At 45.8% G+C, this 6,367-nt stretch overlaps 1 long non-coding RNA gene across 1 annotated transcript; it reads right to left on the reverse strand.

Annotated features, from left to right (window-relative positions):
• Window positions 1–3,356: 3,356 nt before the first annotated feature.
• LOC119867457 lies at window positions 3,357–6,105 on the reverse strand. The gene is made up of 2 exons (XR_005383602.1): window positions 5,739–6,105; window positions 3,357–4,539 (listed from the first exon to the last, which is right to left on the reverse strand). It is a non-coding gene; the product is annotated as an uncharacterized LOC119867457 (long non-coding RNA).
• Window positions 6,106–6,367: the final 262 nt, after the last annotated feature.

Below are 6,367 nucleotides of genomic sequence, written 5' to 3' on the forward strand. Positions count from 1 at the left end.
CAAATTACCAAAAACTAGTGTCTTACAGTAAACACATATTTCAGTTTCTGAGTATTAGCGATATGGACACAAATTAGCTGGATGCCTCTGGATCAAAGTCTCTCACGACACTGCACTCAAACTGTTGGCAGGCACTGTGGTCTCATCTGAAGGCTTGACTGGGAGAGGGAGAAATCAGCTTCCAACTTCTATGTGGTTTTGCAGGCTTTGCATCCTTGCCATGTGAACTTTTCTCTCTAAAAGACTGCCTCACAACTTGGCAGCTGGCTCTCCCCAGGTAAGTAACCCAAGAGAGGATGAACGAAATCATGCCAAGAGAGAGACCATGGTATTTTTCTTTTTTTATCCTGAACTTGGAAGTGACATTGTATGATTTCTGCTTTATTCTTTTCATTGTGAATGTCTCTATGTCTAGCCCATTTTCCAGGGAGATGAATACCAGGAGGTGGAGGTTTTAGAGGCCCTTTTATAACCTCTTTATAACACCCAGCCCTAGAGGTGGAAGTAGGTGCCTGCAATTATTTCTGAGTTACCTGGAGGTTCCCTTTCTGCTTCTGTTTCACAGATTACACACTGTATAATCATTGCCCTAATATCATATCTCTTATCTTTCAATAACGTGGTTCATTTTTACTAACTTGATACCGAGGGGTATAATACTTAAAGTCCTCTGTTGGAATTTCTCCAACCACCCAGCTCAACAACTAAAGAGAGCATGGCACCCTTTTGTCCACATTTCATTGATCAGAACCCAGTCATATGACAAACATAACCACGAGGGAGCCTGAGAAATGTATGGAGTGCACAAATATTAGTGAGATTAGCAGTTTCTGTCACACTGCTTAATTTTTAAGAAGTCATACACACATTGTCAACACCTCCTGGATACCACTTTCTCAGCTAAGTAACTTTTTCTACACAAATAAATTCCTGCAAAAAATCAAAACACTTGTAAGCAGAGTCATTTGAATTTCTTTTTTTTCTTCATTTTCATTAAGTTCCTCACATTGAGGCCATTAATTTCCCAAAAAACATTGGAAATAACAGGAATTTTATATAGGCAACACTTAAAGAAAGTCTATGATTGATTCAAAGGTATTTATGTTAAGAACGATCCTCTTCAAGCCATTATAGAATTAAAGTATTAGTACTTGCCACTGCACAGTATTTTCAGCAAAAGAATAGTGAACTGTAGAAAATTTGGATAATTCATTAGCATAAAATACACTATATTTTATGCATCAATTTCTCTATTACTGGGGACCTCAAAGTTCTTAGAAATGAAAATGAATTTCATCTGTGTGAGGAGGTTTATCTGCTATTTTCAAATACTATGGATCTTTATACTCAAAACAGATATAGACAGAATTCACATTTGGTTAGCAGGAATTCCTAATAGTGAACTTTAGTACTTTTGGAGTAATGACAGGGAGATTATTCAACTTCAGAATAAGTTTTCAAACTTTAAGTCTTTACACCTAATGGGTACTATCTGATATTTGTTTTCCCTTTTAAAAATTAATTTTCAGGGATCCCTGGGTGGCACAGCGGTTTGGCGCCTGCCTTTGGCCCAGGGCGTGATCCTGGAAACCCGGGATCAAATCCCACATCAGGCTCCCGGTGCATGGAGCCTGCTTCTCCCTCTGCCTGTGTCTCTGCCTCTCTCTCTCTCTCTCTCTCTCTGTGACTATCATAAATAAATAAAAATTTAAAAAATATATATATTTTTTAAAAAAAATTAATTTTCAGGGGCACGTGGTTTGCTCAGAAGAGCATGCAACTCTCGATCTTGGGGTCATGAGTTCAAGTCCTGTGTTATGTGTAGAGATTACTTTAAAAAGTCTAAAGAAATAAATTAATTTTCAAAAAGGTGATATACTAAGATGGCCTTCCAACGGAAAAGAAAACAAAACAAAATTATGCAATGAAGTCTCCTTTGCCCCTGTTCCTCAGTCCAATCGATACATTTGAGCACCCCTTTATGTAACTACTATTGTTAGTTTCTTATGTTCCCCTCAATTTATGCATGTACAAAAAACATAAACATATCTCCTCTTATTTTACACATTATTCTGTACTTTGTTTTTTGTACACCTTGTATATCTCATATTTCTCAAAACTGTTTACAGAAAGTTCATTCTATTTTTCTCCCACTACAACTACAGTTGCATGTAGTACATCCCAGATGAATGTACTATAATTAATTTAACTAGTCTCCAATAGGTGGACTTTTATGTTATTTCCAAACTTTTGTTGTTATAATGAATAATGTCGTACATGTGTTGTTTCTGTAGAATCAATTCTCAAAAGTCATTTGCTGGCTCCAGGAGAATATAATTTTGTTTTAATTTTGCTATTAAAGTGTTCTCTGTAGGGGCTGGTAATAATAAGAAATGTATGTGAATGCTTATTTCCTACAATTGGTTATTTTTCCAATGAAAATTTTACTTACCTGAGAATCTGCAGTTGTGACATTTTCCAAAAGCATAACTAATCACTCTTCAACCCACCTCAAATCTGTAGAAAAGATCAGAGTGCTATAGATTTGAATAATTTCAAGTAGACCTCTTCTAAAATATGTACAATAGACTTCATAAATACTTATAGGTTGTTGTTAACAAAAGAGGACAAAGATCTGTATCTTTAAGATTGTCCTGCCTCGTTGAGCTGGATTAGCGAGCAATCTTGTAACACAATGTTCACAGCTAAAGCTCAAATTTGGCTCGAGAATCTCACTTCAACTTTGATATAGTCTGCAGGAGCATGCCTGAAATTAGTTTCCAAAACTAAATTTGTTGAGGCTGTTTAACTATTGCTTGCTTCTGTTATGCAGTGATTTAGCAACAGGTAATGTCGTAAGTGTTTGGAATGTGGCATGAAATCTTCACTACGGTGAGGTTTTAAGTTAGAAGGAACAGCATTGTCTTTTCCAGCCCAAATAATCCTTTCCAATATAATCTTCTACGAAATCTTAAATAAAAATCATATTAGCACAGCAAGGTTAAATTCTATTGCGTAAAAGGAACTTGTAATGTCCAATTGATATAATAACCTGTTTTATCTATAAAACATTAAAAAACAGGTTTCTCTCTGTGCTTTACATTATCAACATTAATTAATGATGGCTTTAAAGAGTTTTAAAAGCAAACACTTATTAGTCAAAATCCACCTTTGGATAAATTCACAAAATGCTCACAGGCCCATGAGCTAAGGTTTGATTCACAACGGGCCGTGAGTCCTACTAAAAAGTATATTTAAGTAGATTTGGTGATTGAGATATTAATGGGGATACAAATCAGGTGGTGAGTCTTTGTCTCTACCTAAAATGAACGTAATTATCTTCTGGGACCAAAACATTTCAGGCAAGGTAAGCTTTTTTATTTGAACTAACCAGATCTTTTTGGTTTCCAGCTTTAGTTTGCATTTCCCATTTATCTAAAGCACAAACATTCATATTTCAGCCAAAAGTTCAAAGGTTCCCCTTAGGAAAGCTTCCTCATCTCTCTATCTTCTGGGCCTCGGTCTAGTTTTCTTGCTTCTTTTAGTTTATGGGCTTCACACCATTTAAGATTTTATCTCTTTGTTTCACATTAATAAAGGTTTAACGATCATGTTTGCCTCAGCCTGAATGCTTAGCAAAACTGAAACAAAAGAGAGTGGGATTCTTATCTTACTTAGAGTTTTCCCCAATTCTTGCAGAAATTAATCCCCTCAAATATTTTGCTAGTATTTTTCCCCTGAAGGACGCACCTCCAAGTCTTTTACCCTGCAGGAGGCCGCCTACAAAATAATTTCAAGAATCTGATAGAGTTTTTTGTTTTGTTTTGTTTTACACTTCTCTCTTTTCCTTCCTTTGTTTCTATTTGAAAGGCTGGGTGGTAAAGCAAGGCACCCAGTTTTCTCCATCTGCTAGAGAAAAGCTTCCTCTGGTCTTCGGTGCTTACGGTAATTAGGGGATGGAACAGTTTCTGCTTCCTATTTCATTCTCTTTCATTTCAATCCTTTTTCTTGTCCGTCTAGAACAACTTCTGATTTCACATCTGCCAACTTACCCTTGGTCTCATTAAAACTTCAACCGAAAAACCTTTCTTTCAAAAAGTTTGACCCTACTCAGAGAGGCCTAGCTAGCATTCCTTCCATGCCTGGGTATTAATTAAAACCACGTTTCCCCTGGGCGGTTCCATGGTACAAAAGTGATAGAAAGCAAGGAGATAAAAAGAAATACACTGAAAGCAGAAACAAAGGGGAGGGAGATGGAAAGTGGGAGAAACGGTTGCTTGGTGTGTGATGTCTGACTGGAAGCTCACGGTGGGTGGATACTCCTGGGTTAAGAGACTAGGCGGGCCTTTGTGTGCAAGCTCAGGGCTCCGTCTTCACCCAGATTCCTTGCACCCCAGTGCACGGTGCGGGAGCATCTCGGGGGACCAGACTCCGCAGGACGGAGGACGGAGGGAGGCTCCTCATTTTGCACAACTGCCAAGTCTCCTTCACGGGACCGAAGCCTCCTCATTTGAGGCTCATTTTTGGACGCTTGTTCATCTGTTTAAAAAAAAAAAAATTTTTTTTTTCTTTTTTCTTCCAAATCTCGCTCAGCAGAGGGACTTTGTCATGGTTTTCTAAGCAGCAAATAAACACCCTCCTCCACCCGTTCCCCATAAAGCTTCAGATTTTGGGTCGCTGCACCTAGTTTTCTTTTTTTCTTTTTTTCCCCCCTCCTTCTTTTTCTCTTTGTTCTCTTGGCTTGGTTTATATATTTTTTGGAGGCTCCACTTCTTCTTCCATGGGGACATCCGTCTGATTGACGCCGCCTGCACGAGTCCTTGCCTCGTTTGTCGCTTCCTCCCCGCAGGCGGCTGCTGCCGGCTCCTCCAGGCCTGGGGCGCGTGCATCTTCCGACGGGACCCCCGGGTTCCCGGGGCGGGGGGGGGGGCACCCGTGCAAGGGCTGCACGCCCCGCCTCCGGCTGCAGGGGTGACGGGCTTCCGAAATGCAACTTTTAGAAAGTTTTAGTGGACTCGGGGGGCCTTTGCAAAGTCGGGGCCGGCTGCACGGGGAGCAGCGGGGTCCCGGCGTCCCCCCCCGGGCCGCGAGCCGGGTGCGGGCGGCGGGGCGGTGCGGCCGGGCCGGGCCGGGCCGGGGCGTGTGAGTCAGCGCGGCCCCCGCCCGGCCGCCAGGGCTCCGCGGGCTCGCGCTCGCCGCCCGCTTTACGGCTGCTGAAAACCCGCCCGCGCCCGGCCCGCGGCCGCGCCGACACCCGCCCGCCCGCCCGCGCCGCTCAGGTAACGCGCTGCCCCCGCGCCTCGCCCGCCCGCGCCCGCCCGCGCCCGCCCGCCCCCGCCCCGGCCCGGCCCGGCTCCGTGCTCGCGCCCTGCGCTCCGCCGCGCCCGTCGGCCGAGCGGCCCCCTCCCCCCCGCCCCCTCCCTCCGCGCAGGCCGGCGCCGCCGCACCCCTGCCCGGTCCCGGGGCCCCGTCCCCGTCCCCGTCCCCGCGCCCTCCCGCCCGCTCGCACCTGCGCGCACCCGGCCGCTCGGCAGCGGGACGCAGGGGGAGCCCGGCGCCGCCCCCCCCGCCGGCCCCGGACGCTCGGCCCCGCCACCGCGCCGCGGGCTTCCCCGAGGGAGTCCCCGACAAAGTGCGGAAAGAGCGGCCGAGCCGCCTCCTGCCCCAGGGCGGCCTCCGCACACGTCCGCCCCGCCCGGCCCGGGCCCTTGGTCGTCCCCACACACCCCCCCCCCCACCTCTAGGAGCCCCGCTCATCCTCTGGGTTCTCTGTTCCTGCTGTTGGGATACCCAGTACCCGGGCTGTGTTAGGATACCGAGTACCCACGCTCTGTTAGGATACCAAGCACATGCGCAGTGTGCTTCTGGTCCTTCTGTTAGGATACCAAGCACACGGGCAGTGTGCTTCTGGTCCTTCTGTTAGGATACCGGGTACATGCGCAGTGTGCTTCTGGTCCTCGCTGTTAGGATGCCAAGTACCACGCAGTGTGCTTCTGGTCCTCCTGTTAGGATACCGAGTACCCACGCTGTGTTAGGATACCAAGTACACGGGCAATGTGCTTCTGGTCCTCGCTGTTAGGATACCAAGGACATGCGCAGTGTGCTTCTGTTCCTCGCTGATAGGATACCAAGTACCCGGGCTGTGTTAGGATACCAAGTACACGCGCAGTGTGCTTCTGGTCTTCGCTGTTAGGATACCAAGCACATGCGCAGTGTGTTTCCGGTCCTCGCTGTTAGGATACTGAGTACATGCGCAGTGCGCTTCTGTTCCTCGCTGATTAGAATACCAAGTACTCGGGCTGTGTTAGGATACCAAGTACACGCGCAGTGTGCTTCTGTTCCTCGCTGATAGAATACCAAGTACCGG

The sequence above is a fragment of the Canis lupus genome, chromosome 34 (genome assembly GCF_011100685.1).
Source record: "Canis lupus familiaris isolate Mischka breed German Shepherd chromosome 34, alternate assembly UU_Cfam_GSD_1.0, whole genome shotgun sequence".
Lineage (NCBI taxonomy): Eukaryota > Metazoa > Chordata > Mammalia > Carnivora > Canidae > Canis > Canis lupus.